Source organism: Gouania willdenowi, chromosome 18 (assembly GCF_900634775.1).
Source record: "Gouania willdenowi chromosome 18, fGouWil2.1, whole genome shotgun sequence".
Lineage (NCBI taxonomy): Eukaryota > Metazoa > Chordata > Actinopteri > Blenniiformes > Gobiesocidae > Gouania > Gouania willdenowi.
In genome coordinates, this window is record NC_041061.1 from 26,857,422 (window position 1) to 26,871,171 (window position 13,750).

Sequence of the window (13,750 nt, forward strand, 5' to 3'; positions counted from 1 at the left end):
GAACACATCATGAAGGATTTTTGGTGCAATACGCCTGTACAGTACTGTTGGTATGATTTATGCTTGCAACTGAGGTGTACTTGAACACATCATGAAGGATTTTTGGTGCAATACGCCTGTACAGTACTGTTGGTGTGATTTGTGGTGTACTTGAACACACTATGAAGCTCCCATCGGCCTCTGATGGCTTTACCATAATACTCAATGTAAACGGGCATTCTACTTTTAACCGCTTTGCTGGAAGCCGCACATAGAACATACTCGAAAAAAAAAAAAATATCTAAAACTATTGGCATTCTGCATAGAACAAAAAGTATATTAAATAGACAGTGTTTGAAGTTGATTTATTCATCTCTTATATTGCTTTACCTGGCCTATTGCTCAGAATGGTGGGGTAATATATGTAAAGATCCATTAATCAAATTACAAACAAGAGCATTAAGAATAATACATAAAGTGGAATTTAGGGCACCTACTAACGAACTGTTTAAAAAATCTAGAACAATAAAATGTATGGGTATAGCAAGGTTAAAAGTGGTAGAGTACGAAATAGAAGCCTTTCTTTGGGTATTACATCACTGTTTAAAGAAAGAACAAAATGTAATTTAAGAGGGGTTTATATTTTTGAACAAATCAAATTTAGAGCAAATTTTAAAAGAAGATGCATTTCTGTTTATGGTGTTAAAGTTTGGAATAATCTTGAGGATCACTTTAATTTATTGAGTTCACTGTCTATGTTCAAAAATTCTTTAAAAAACTTCATATTTTGCACCTATTGAAACATGAGGTGATAAGCTGATGAACAGCGCTGTTATTAAGTTGTTTGTATTGTCTTATATATAATGCTGTTTGGGGATGGGCTTAGATAATGCTCCAGCCCATTCCATTTTTTGCTGTTGAAATGAATGTCTATTCTTTATATTGAATTGTATATGTCTGATGACAACCAAGAACAAATAAATATCATATTAAATAATATCATATCCCTTTTAAATGTTATTGATTTTGTGACCAATTTTTTTCAATTCCATTTGGGGGTAATTATGTTAAATCATTTGAGGAAAATTGAGTTATTTGAACAATTTGAGATTTAAAATGACTGCAGTCATGCATGAGGAAAATTGCCACCCTCCAAATATTGTGGAGCTTCATTGAATTAGTGTATTTAGAAAAGCTGAGTTATCTACAACTGAATTATTTGGAAATTTACACCATAAATTCATGTTTTTTCTCCAACAGGCCCATCTGTATGGTCCTTGAGTTTTACACTTGTGCTCTAGTTTGTAAATCTTTGAACACAATAAACCTAACCTCCACCTTTCCTCTTATCATTTGAGATTTTTTATTTCTTTTCTTTTACATACAGACATGATTGTACAGGACATTTATGTAAAAATGTTGCCAGGAAAACAAATACACTTAGGTAAAATACAGATGCATAACAAGCATGAGGAGAGAAACAAAGTCCCTTCTCATTCATTAATTGATCTTTTTGCCCTTTTGTGAAGCTGCCGCTGGCTGCTGCAGAGGGCGTGGCCAAGCCCACCACTGCAGCTCCAATCACAGGGAACGCAGGCACTTCCAGGGCCATCGCTGATATACTTATTCCCAGCTTGACCGGACGAAACTTCAGGAAGACACTACCATCACTGACCAAGAAGACCAATAAAAGAGGTAAAGGAGACAAGTCTCTTCCTGCCTCTGGATTAATTGAGGTATCCACTTATTAGTTACATTATTAAAATGACATTACATTACTAGTGAGAATGCATCCTCACCAGAAATGGCAAAAGTACCCAGATTCCTTACTACCTGTCTACTATCCTAATGTACTTCACTACCGTATTTTTCAGATTATGAGGCACACTTAAAATCCATTAATTTTCTCAAAAATCGACAGTGCGCCTTATAATCAGGTGCGCCTTATGTATGAAATTAATATGTCAAAATGTTTTAGTACAACTTTGGTAAACTATGAAGCTGCACCTCTTGATGGATTTTTGGCGCTTCAGGGCTACCGTAGTCAGGTGCCTCGTGGAGTGATATGTACCAGTACTGTGCTTTAACATACTGACCTGAAAAAGTGAATGTAATGTTCTATATTTTATGTGTTAAACCTGAACAATGTTGAGAGTTATTGTTATTGAGTTGAATGAAGTTTGACTTATCTGACTATTTTGTTTCGCTTAATGAGCTTTAATAATAATAACAAACCGATGCGCCTTATGTATGAAAATAGACCCGGTCAGACCCATTCATTGATAGTGCGCCTTATAATCCGGTGCACCTTATAGTCCGAAAAATACGGATATAGTCCTTTAGGCATTTGTATTGTACACTTAAGGTTAACACATCACACTTCTGAACAACAATTTTGATCTAGTTCTCAAGGAGCACCAGAGGTTGTTTCTTGGTGGCGCTCATTTTCTTAATGTCTGAGTCATGGGACAGATATTTTTTCAGATAAAATGAGATTCAATACAAAATTGGCATTAAATAAAACCTACAGATAACATCTGACTTCATAAAATGAAAAAAAAACAAAAAAAAAACACTAAGTTTCACTATAACATTACTGCTGTTAACAGTACTGGTTACCTTTTTGATTATTTTAACAGTAGCAGCACCTACATAAAATAATTTCCCCAGACAATGTTTGAATCCCTCAGAACATTTGCTTTTGACTAGTTAACTAGTCGTATGCTACATTTTGACAAGTTTACATGCTGAGCAGCCAAAACACTTTACGAGTTACCTAGTTCAACACAGATGTTCACTAGTATGCTGTTTTGTCCACAACTAGTTTACTAGTGTCACACAAAGTCTTCCACTAGTTTACTACTGAGGCCAAAAACACTCCTGCGAGCTTAACTGATGGACATTGAGGCACTACTAGTTTACTTGTAAACTGTATGGGGCTTAACTAGTAAATTAGTACAGTAAAAACTGTTCTCACTAGTGTGACTAGTTAACATTTTTGCATTCACTAGTTAAGTACAAAACATTTCAGAGCCTCACTAATTCACTAGCAAGGTTTGAAATTATCCAACTACTGTGACTAGGTGACAGTTTCTCTTACTAGTTACCTGGAACACTAAAATACTGTAACTCTAACTCACTAGTATAAGTCTTACTAGTTAACTAGTAAGATGAAGACAAATATCAACTAGTTTACTTGTTTAAATCCTTTAAACCAACTCGTTGACTAGTCTGCAATATGTAAATAAGGTGGGTGGAGTTCTAACAAAATCCTGGGTCCTGATTTGATGTTATTTTTATTTTCATTTTGAGAACCTATTGGAAGCCTCAATCTTCACTTATTCCCACCTCCTCATTATCATTTTGTGCAACAAGATTAACTAGTGACATTTTAGATCTAACTAGTCTACTAGTAAAACATTTAAGTCTCACTAGTTAACTAGTATGACTCATAAAGCCGTCTCTAGTATAACATGTGAACCATTTTGCTTTTACCAGTTAACTTGTAAAAATTGTGTGTCCTAACTAGTTAACTAGTAAAGTTAAAAATAGTCAAAGTAGTTTAACTAGTGGAGATCTTGGCTCTAACGAGTTAACTGGTAAACATTTAGAGGCTCACTAGTAACTAGTAAACACAAATACTCGTTAACTAGTGGATATTTAGCACCTTACCCATGAACATTATTTTTCCTCTACTAGTTTACTAGTACATGTTTCAGTGTTCTACTAGTAAACTAGTGCAGTCAAAGACCTCACTAGTACAGGAAACTGAGCTTTGATATCAAATATATCTAATATATGCTCAATCAGCTTTCCATACTCATGAGCGCTTCATGTCCATCTCTGATGTCACCTGGCTTCTACTAACAGTGCTGTGCAGCCCTAATAGCTTTATTTGTTTTGGCCACTAGCTTAGTAGCGATGTGCACTGCTGAGAGATGTTTCATTATTTCAGAATAATTTACTTATGAAGAGGACACTTTTTTACAGCAGCAGGTTGAAGTAGTGATTGTACTTCCACGCTGTAAACACCAGTTTTAAATCAACACACTGCTCCAGGCTCCACATTGTTGCTTCTTGTCCTCTCACTGCCAGCACAAGCTTGGTAGCAACGCCCACTTACCTAAACTCTGTCACTGATTGGCTTACCATGGAATTTCACTCTACCTTTAGCCAATCATCGTTACTTGTATGTCCGTGTAAGCCCTCCCCCTCCCCTTACTTTCAGCTTCTGTCTGATCCTGGCTGAGTGAGCCACTCTACGCGGTGTCGGCCTTGTGGGGCGTGGGGGTGCCTCTTCCCTTTGGGTATGGCTTGGTGCTTGTCTCATCTCCTGGTTGCCTTGGGGGCGGTCCCCGCGGTGTGCGGGCCCAGGTCGGTCTGCCGCACCGGTGTGGGGGGTGGGCGTGCTGAGGGGGTGCGGGCGTCGGTGCCGGGGTTGGGGTGGGGTTGCATGGCACTTCGGGATGATGCTGTTTGCTGGGGGGTGGCGCTTGCTATTCCGTGGTTGGGATTGCAGTCGATCACCTGGTGGGTCTGTCCTGCTATCTGTGGGCTGATGGATGGGTCTGAGCGCCTTTTGCTTGGGGCTGCTATACCACACCAGGTGTGTGCCGTTGATGTGCCTTCTTCTCACGATGGCGGCCATCGGTCGCGCGCCGGCAGTGGGCATCGCATACCGGTATGGTGGTCTAGCTGGAGCTCGTGGGGGGGAGGTTCTGACTTTGACAATAACTAAGGCCCATTGCGCTGGCGGCGTCGGTGGGGGATGATCTGGGGGGCTGCCTGTTCGGCGTGGCTCTAGCTGTCTGCTGGGCGTGGGCCTTTGCTCCTCCGTTAGGGTTTCGGATGGGGTGCTTTCTGGGCCCTCCCCTCGGAGGGTTTGGTGCCTTTCGGCTTGGGATCTCGAGAGCGGCTGGAGGGCTGCTTGATCATGGGGGGTGGCCTGGGGCTCTCTGGCCCCCGCTCTTTCTGCTGGCCTGGCTACATCTTTGGGCCCGGGGCGGTGCTTGGGTTCGCAGATGTGGTTCTTGCACAAACATTGGTCAGGGATGCACTGGCATGTCTTGGGCCGTGGGATAAACTCTGTGCTTAACCTTAGACACGTTGATCCCAAATACCAGTTTTAGGTATTACCATTCACTCCTTCCCTCTGCTCACAGCCACCACCATTATACCTAAGCTTCACACTTGCCACCAGACCGCCTGAATGGATTTCACAACACAATAAGTACAACATGCACAACTATAACATCACATCTGACTCTCACTTTAAAGCAGTCAACTCTTCCCCACCCTTTCCATTTTCCTACCCTGACCCTGTTCCCTTCCCCCTCACCTAGGTGTAACACTGCCCTCTCTTTTTATATCCTCCCTTTAATAAAGTATTTCTTACTGTTCCTTTGGGAGGGCTAGTGATGGTCACAATTTTGCAATAAAATACATTCATTTATTTAATTGCAATAACAAAACATGCATTGCTGCTAGTGTTGACCTTTGACAGCATGTGCGGATAAAGTTAAACAAAAAAGCTAATGCTAATGCTAACTTATGGTCATGCTAGCTAATGCTAATGATGGATTATTCTAGCTACTGCTAACTTTTGCTAATGCTAGCTAATGCTAATATACGCTAATGCTAAATTATGATGACGCTATCAAATTGTAAATCATGCTAATTTATGCTAATGCTAAAGCTAGATGATTGTAGCTAATGCTAAGAATTGCTTATGATAATCTATGCTAATGCTAACCTATATTAATGCTAACTAATGCTAATGCAAATATCGTAGTTGTAATCATTGCTTTCTTTATTTTCCAGTGTGTTTCTGGAAGTACTGCTCACAGAACTGACCTGCACCAACAGAATGTACTGTTGTTTCTACCACCAACTCGATCCACTGCCATCAACTCAACACAAGGAAACCAGCACTAACTCCTACCTCCAACCTGTTCATCCACCTATTTATTAACGTGACGACGTGTGCTTGTAACTCTGACACACAAATAATTGTTCCTGTTTAACCCATTGGTTCCTCAGCACTTTAATATGTTTGTTTGTGATTTAACTTCAAAATAAAGTTCATCTGCAGCACGACAAGAACAACCTGTGACAGTGAAGACTGGTGTTTGTTTTTCACTCTTCCAATAGTTGGAAAATATGGAGATAATCCAAGTTCTTTAATACATCAACCACTCCTCCACACGCGTCTATCATCGCCATTCTTCATCCTCACTTCAGTCTGGGGGAGGGGTGAGCCATATGGAAAAAAAATCATGACCATTTTTTTTCTGTGTAAAATCACGATGACAATTTTTTTCATTCAGATCATTTAGACCATTGGTTCTCCACCTTGGGGTCAGGACCCCATTTGGTGTCAGGAGACACTGGAAGGGGGTCTCCAGATGCCTTAAAATATCTAAGAATATTTTTTTAACAATTTGAGCCCATTTATGCTTATTTTTTACCCTTTTTCTGCAACTACACCAAACTTTCCATATTGTAACTTATTTTCATTAGTTTTTCTTGCCATATTTTGCCTCCTTTTGATGCATTTCTGCCATTTCATCAAATTTCAATGTCTTTTCTGCACATTTTTTTCCCACTTTCAAGACATTTTCAGCACATATAAACTCTTTTCACCACTTTTCCACCTGTCACATATGTTGACTCATTATTGTCACTTATAACCTCTTTTAACATAATTCAGGCTTTAAACCTTTTTTTAACCACTATTTCTGTCCATTTTACACACTCTAATGTGCAACATTTAACCAATTTCTGTGTTTTTTAAAATCCCATTTGACCACCATTTTTGGTCACTTTAAACCCATTTTATTTCTGATTAAAACAAGGATTTCTTGCAATAATCTTACTCCTTTTAATGCATTTTTGCTACATTACTCCTATTTCTGACACTTCATTACATTTCAATGCCTTTTCTGCACATTTTTTCTACTTTCAAAACATTTTCAGCACAAATAAACCCTTTCCACCATTTTGTCCACCTAATGTGACATATGTTGACCCATTATTGTCACTTTTAACTTCTTCTCACCATATTTCATGCTTATTTTTGCCAATTTAACCACATTTACCAAGCTCGGTTTCACACTGGGATAAGAATAGCGTACTTCATGTATTCCATGTACAGTAACATCTCCCTGTCAGGAACAAACAACCCTGACATTTATTTTCCTAACTGATAGACCTGTTGTGTGTTGGCTTCGGTCTTGACTTCACACTCTTTGTAAGTGAGCATTCTTTCTTCAGCCGTTTCCATAGAAACGCATGTATGAGTCTTTTGGCGCACAGTGTGTAAACAGTGGCTCACTCTGGATTTCTACAGAGCTCATTAGCACTGTCCCCTGGGTGATGGGTGGGAGAGTCTGCCCATGTGTGGAAGTGCGCAATCTGCCTCCATCATTGGGGGGTATTGATTGCGTAATTACATAAAGCCAGAATAAATAGGAAAGCTGTACAACACTCAGTAGAGCAGGGGTGGGCAACTTTTATCACGGGGGGGACATAAATGTGACTGTCTGATCCAAGGGCCACTTTATCAACGTTCATGTTAGTATTAAGAATAACGACCAATCTGAACATTAACAAAGGAAACAACAAAGGGTTTTGTGTTTGTAGTCCTATTGTGTGAGTTCTTTTTTATTTATTTTTTAGTTTTAGTTTTTAGTCATTTAGTGTGTTTTTGAATTTATTTAGTCTAATTTTTTGCCAATATGGCAGATTTTTGTTGCCTTTTCGTCATTATGTGTATTTTTGTTATAAAACTGCCAAATACATTGTTGGAGTTCTTATTATTTTTCTTCTTCCGCAACTTGCTTTGTCCTAAAACTCCTCTTAGGCTATAATTGCAGCACTAATGACACATATCTCGTAGGGTCAATGTCAAGGATGTGCAGTCGATCTTCTTTGAATATTTATTGTACAAGTTTGATGCTTACATTTCTGAAAAGCTCATCTCAAGTGGAGTATTTTATTTCTTGGGACCAAAGCTGTACCATCTACCAGTGAAAAGAGAAAGATGGGGGTCAAATTTAATAATGTCACAAAAAACAACTTTTTTCCCTAGAATTGGCCACAAATTGAGAAACATTGAGCAAAAATTCCTTTTAATGTGTGACCTTGACCTTCACTCAAGGTCATACTTAAGGTCAAGGTTAGTCTTCTGTGTGACTGACAGCCTCATATTTGATACACATGATGAATGGCCATCCCTAAACAAGACTAAATGTCAAAATTACCCATCATGTTTTGCGTTCTCAGATGGCGCCACTTTTTGTAGCGTCGGTATGTTGTGTTGACTTCTAGATAGTGTCGGATGAATCTTATAAGGTGGGAGCAGGTCGCTGATGGAAAAAAAAACAGGCCGTGATCAGTGGGAGGGGCCTATAATGTCACTGTAAAATCCTTCACCATCACATTCTCAGTTTGCATAAAATATATATTTGCAAAACAGATTGTGTGCATTTGTGAATCTGAAATACAACTATGAAACAAAGCATTTGCATTTGTGATAAACCCTGCAAGAGTTGAATTATTATGATACTGTTCTGATTCCATACACAAGGGCGAGAGAGGAAAAGTGGGGGCGGAGCAGGGGCGCAGAGAGAAGGAGGAACAGGCGGCAGAGAAGCACGCAGACCCCCCGGGCTAGGGCCCACTCACCCCCATCAAAACGGACAAGTAAGCACCACCGAGCACCTATCTTGAAGAACACTTTCTTAGGTTCTTCTCACCAGCCAATCAGGTGGCTGTGATGTCACTGATTCCTTTGAGCAGTCTTTGATCTTTATAAAACCCATATATAACACATCATTATCCAAGACAGAAATGCTACTTGGCTTGGTTGCCAACCGCTGTAAGACTACACAGAAGAAGAAAGAAAGACCTCTGACATTTTGGCACAAGAAGCTAAATACGAGTTGCCACGCTCTGTCGAAATGTCGGGTACAAAAAGCAGAGATTCCATTCAGGTGGAAAAACAGGACGAGAACTTCATTGAGACAGTCCCAAATGAGCTTCCTGATAATGAAGTTCCCAACCTAAACCAAATCATAAAAGATCTAATCCAACAGTGGTTCATTGAATGTCGTAATGCTACAGAAGCGTTTCCAGATTACCCAGAGGGAGGCTTTCTCCTTATCTTTTTTGAAAATGATCCAAAGCATTTCAAGATAGAACTTGCTTTACTAGAAAACAAGCTAAAAGAAACAGAAAAGGAGAAGGATGAGATGAAAATGTTTGAGGTTTTGTATGAGCTAGAAATGGGAGAGAAAAATTATGAACACTTTTGGCAGGACCGAAAAAATTCAAAAGTCTCCAGTGAGAGACAGGAAGTGGAGCTAGAACAAAAAACCGTTGTAGCAGAAATGACAGTACAGGTCAAAGGGCAGATGAAAAGAGCATTTGATGAATTGAAGCGTTCCGTGAAACAGGACCCACAAGAAAAAGGAAAAAAGGTTCTTTTAGAAATTATAGTAAAGGTCGATGAGCAGATGAGACGAGAGCTTGATGAACTGAAGGAATCCTTGAGCGGAGAGAAGAAAGGAGCTAAGGGTGGCAAAAAAGGGAAGAAAGGTGGGAAGAAAGGTGGCAAAAATGAAAAGAAAGGTGGCAAAAAGAAGCAAGAATTGACAGCTGAGCGGACTCTGGAGTCTCTGTGTGATGAGCTGGTAGAGCAGGGTTTGTTGAAGCAGGCGAGGGATGTGAGCCTTGAGGATTACTTAGGTGACTTCAGTTACCTATTGAAAAGACTTGAAGAAGATGATACTGAGCGCATTATCAAGTTACCAAACGTCCGACACGTTTTGTCATTATACGCAGTTTTAGCGTTTGAATCAGAGATGGTGCATGAGGACGCCCCTCAGGTAAAGGCCGTCCTGCTGGCTGGGCCGGCAGGTGTGGGTAAGAAGATGTTGGTCCATGCGGTCTGCCAGGAGACGGGAGCGAACCTCTTTGATCTGTCTCCTGCAACCACAGCAGGAAAGTACCCGGACAGCGCTGGCCTCGCGTTGATGATGCACATGGTGTTTAAGGTTGCAAAGCTGAAACAGCCCTCTGTGATATGGATTGGAGAAGCAGAGAAAATGTTCTACAAGAAGGTTCCCAAAGAGGAAAAGAAGCTAAATCCAAAACGGCTGAAGAAACCTTTGGCCAAGGCTGTCCAACAGATCAAAGAAGAAGACAAAGTCCTGATAATAGGAACAACTAATGACCCAATGGTTGTTGAAAAGGCTTTGTTTAAAACATTCGAGCAAATTCTCATTATCCCACGCCCGAATTACAGCTCCAGACGTATCATATGGAGGCAACTCATCAAAAAACATCGGGGCGAAGTAACCATAGAGGAACTAAGTAGTCTAGCAACGATTTCTGATGGCTACACCCAGGGTCAGATAGTTCAGGTGATTGAGACTGTTCTCACCCAACAGCGAGTTCAGGCCAACAGTCCTTTGATGGCTGTTGAGTTTGTGCCCCACTTGGCTAAGCTCAACCCAGTTCGCGAGGAGGAAGAGAATTCCTTAATAAAGTGGTATGAACAGACACCTCATGCAGAGAAAAGGATGGAAGTTGCCTCGAGAAAAGAGGAGCCGCCAACCAAAGGCAAAGGTGCAAATAAGAAGGGAGGAAAATAACAACAGCAAATTTTATTCTTATTTTTTATTGTGTTTCTGAAGCTGTAAAATTCAAACATCTATCATCTAATTTCTTTCCTATCGATTCGTTACCGATAGGCTTCCTAGTCACTGAAAATATAGGTTTTAATATTTTTAGTCTGGGCGTCTGAGCCTTTTCTGTCAGTATGTTTCTTTTTTTTTTTAAATGGTAAAATGTGGGAAAGCTTGATCTGAAACATAATTTAATAATTGTTAACTACGTATGTGTAGAACTGTACATAGGACTGTAACATGGTTCAACAGTTTTGCGTTAAATTGACAATGCGTTAAATTGACAATGTGTGTTTTTGGAGTCAATAGCTCCCAGACGCGGTATCTGTTCGACCTAAAACCTTGTCAACGGCTTCGAAATACCTCAAGTGTGTGCATCTGTAATTTTGGAGTAATATGGTCATTTCAAAACCAATTTGGTGGTCATCTCAAAACCGATTTCAAATGACCAATCCACACTGTGGAATCAGAACACTGATGATGTCATCTACAGTGATGTCACCAGAGTTCCAATTAGATTGTTCCAACCGATGATGTCATGATAAACGCAGGTTAAACCGAACCAGTTGTATAAAAAATCGACGTGCAGAGAAAGAGCGGAAACTTGAGGCAATGCGCCAGGCACATGATGCTGAGTCACCTAAAGTACAAAATTCCTGCCTGGCCAGCAACGCTGCACAAGTGACAAGACGGCATGCAGCTCAAACTGGTGAAGAACAGTGTCTCTTCTCTATAATAGTATGTTGGATGTACATGGCATATTTGTGAGTAATTAATTTTCCCACTGGGTTTTGTGTTTTTCCTTACCGAAGGAGGGTCTAAAGACAGGGATGCTCCGGTACATCTATTATCCATTTGCTTAAGTACAACATTGGTGCAACCTTTATCAATTTATCATGCGCATAGAGAATTAAACCAGGGAAATGACGTACACTATTTTACTTTGCACCCGCAAATAAACTCCTTTAACTCTACAGAGTATGTACACCTCTTTGTACATCCAACCTTAAAACACACTCATTTGACCATAAATGACAACTCTACTTAAGGTCCCAAATAAATACATACCTCCAACGGGCACTGTACTAGTTATTGTAATTAAATTAATGATCAGTTATGTGGTTCAAATTATAATTGGCCTCAACCCTGGTGGGGGGTTTCTTACATACTGTATATAGTTGGCACCCGCCAGTGTTGTGTAGGTTAATTTCAAAATGTAATCAGTTACAGAATACAGATTACATGCCACAAAATGTAATTTGTAACCTAATCAATTACATTATTAAATCTGTATACTATAATCTGATTATTTTGATTAATTCCACATTAAATAAGAAAATTTAAGTGTAGGAAAGCAGCCGTCCTCTATAGGTGCTGATGGTGACACTACACTTAACAGTATTAATAGACCTACAGGCAGAAGCAATAATATGTATCAATAATAAATGTGAACAACCGTATCGGCATCTATACAAAAAAATAAAAAATAAATCAGTTATCTGAATTACAGTTGAACTCTCACTAATGACATGTTGAGGCATCACATTTTAATAGTGAAATGTAGAATAAGAGAAGTGTGTGATGTCCTCCTGTTACTGAACACAAAATAAAGCTTTGATTACTTCATCATGCAAACAAAGCAGCCATGGAATCATTAGCAGGTAGTAAACCGTCACGTTAAAAACACCTGATATAAAATACACCCCTACCTTTTCAGGCACATGGTTCAATCTCTGGTGTGGACATTTATGTTCTCACCGTGCTTGTGTGTTTTCTCCGGGTACTCCGGCTTCCTCCTTCATTCCAAAAACATACTTAGGTTGTCTCAGAGAACGGGCTTTTCTTTAATCTACCTTGGATCTCAAAAAGGGACTGGAGAAAAACGTGTTGAATTTAAACGTGCCAGCACCATAAAATCTGCCAGACACTTAAGTAGTCAAGCTCTTTTTATTTGATGCAATTGAGTAGTGATGGGCAGTTGAAACTTCATGAAGCCTTGAAGCCTTGAAGGCTTTCCTCCTATTGGTTCACTCTCGCACAAAGTTTAAGCCACAGCCACTATTCGTTGAAAATCACATTCCCATTACAAATAACGTTTTTCAAAGCTTCTACATGACCTACATGGCTAATTTTTGTTCAGATTGAAGTAGGACCCTTTGTCGTTACAGATTATGTTATATTTTGGAAATTTATGATAGAGTGACAATAAATCATGTATTGAATACAGAGATCTGTAGTCCGCCCAAAAAAACTACAAATTTACATCAAATATAAAGTCAATTCTCATTATCGAAGGCAATAAAACCAGGAATAATTGAACTAATGTATGGACATCAACTGCAGTAAGTTTGGTGATAATAATAAACATTAGGCCAAAAATACATATTTTTGTACAAGGCGAAAGCCCACTTTACCACAAATGTGCCAAAGTTTTCCACAAGTTTGGAAACAAGTTTATAACTGTAATCTGTCAGTCAAATTGATTCCAATTATTATTAGTCTTATGTTTGACCACTTGGTGTTGCAATTTGGCTTGAAATAAACACATATCCTTTTTTATTCATGTTTCTGTAGTGCCATGCACAATGCTGATTTTGGATCCACTCTTTGGTGCTGTTCAGCAATGCTTTGACCAATCAGAATGTTTGACACAGCATTGCATAGCTGAGAGGCTGTAGAAATTGTTGTTATAAAACACTTTGGGACCGGACTTTAGCCCTGGCCAAGCGGAGCTGGGTAAATGAGCCACCGGCCATTTTACGCACAAGCACTATGCGCCTCATTGGATGAATTTCTTGGCTGAGAAGTACTCAGATGTGTGTAATGTCTGATGACATGATTTGGATTTATCAAAATATAAAGTTTAAGATCAAGTTCAAGTTGAATTTATTTGCCATTTGCGGTGAAAAGAAACCATATTGGAATATTTGTGCAAAAATATGCCACCAGAGACAGCGGCAACAAACACCAAAATAGACAAAATAAATTAACACAGTAAAAGTTAAAAGGGAAATATTTGACACTATGAAGCGAGGTGATAAAAACACACATAAAGCCTACTTAGAACAATACAATAATAAAGC

The 13,750-nt window shown here is 39.4% G+C and overlaps 1 pseudogene; it reads left to right on the top strand.

The window, feature by feature from the left end:
• The first annotated feature begins 8,859 nt into the window (after window positions 1-8,859).
• Window positions 8,860-10,634, top strand: LOC114480399 (dynein regulatory complex protein 11 pseudogene; annotated as a pseudogene).
• Window positions 10,635-13,750: the final 3,116 nt, after the last annotated feature.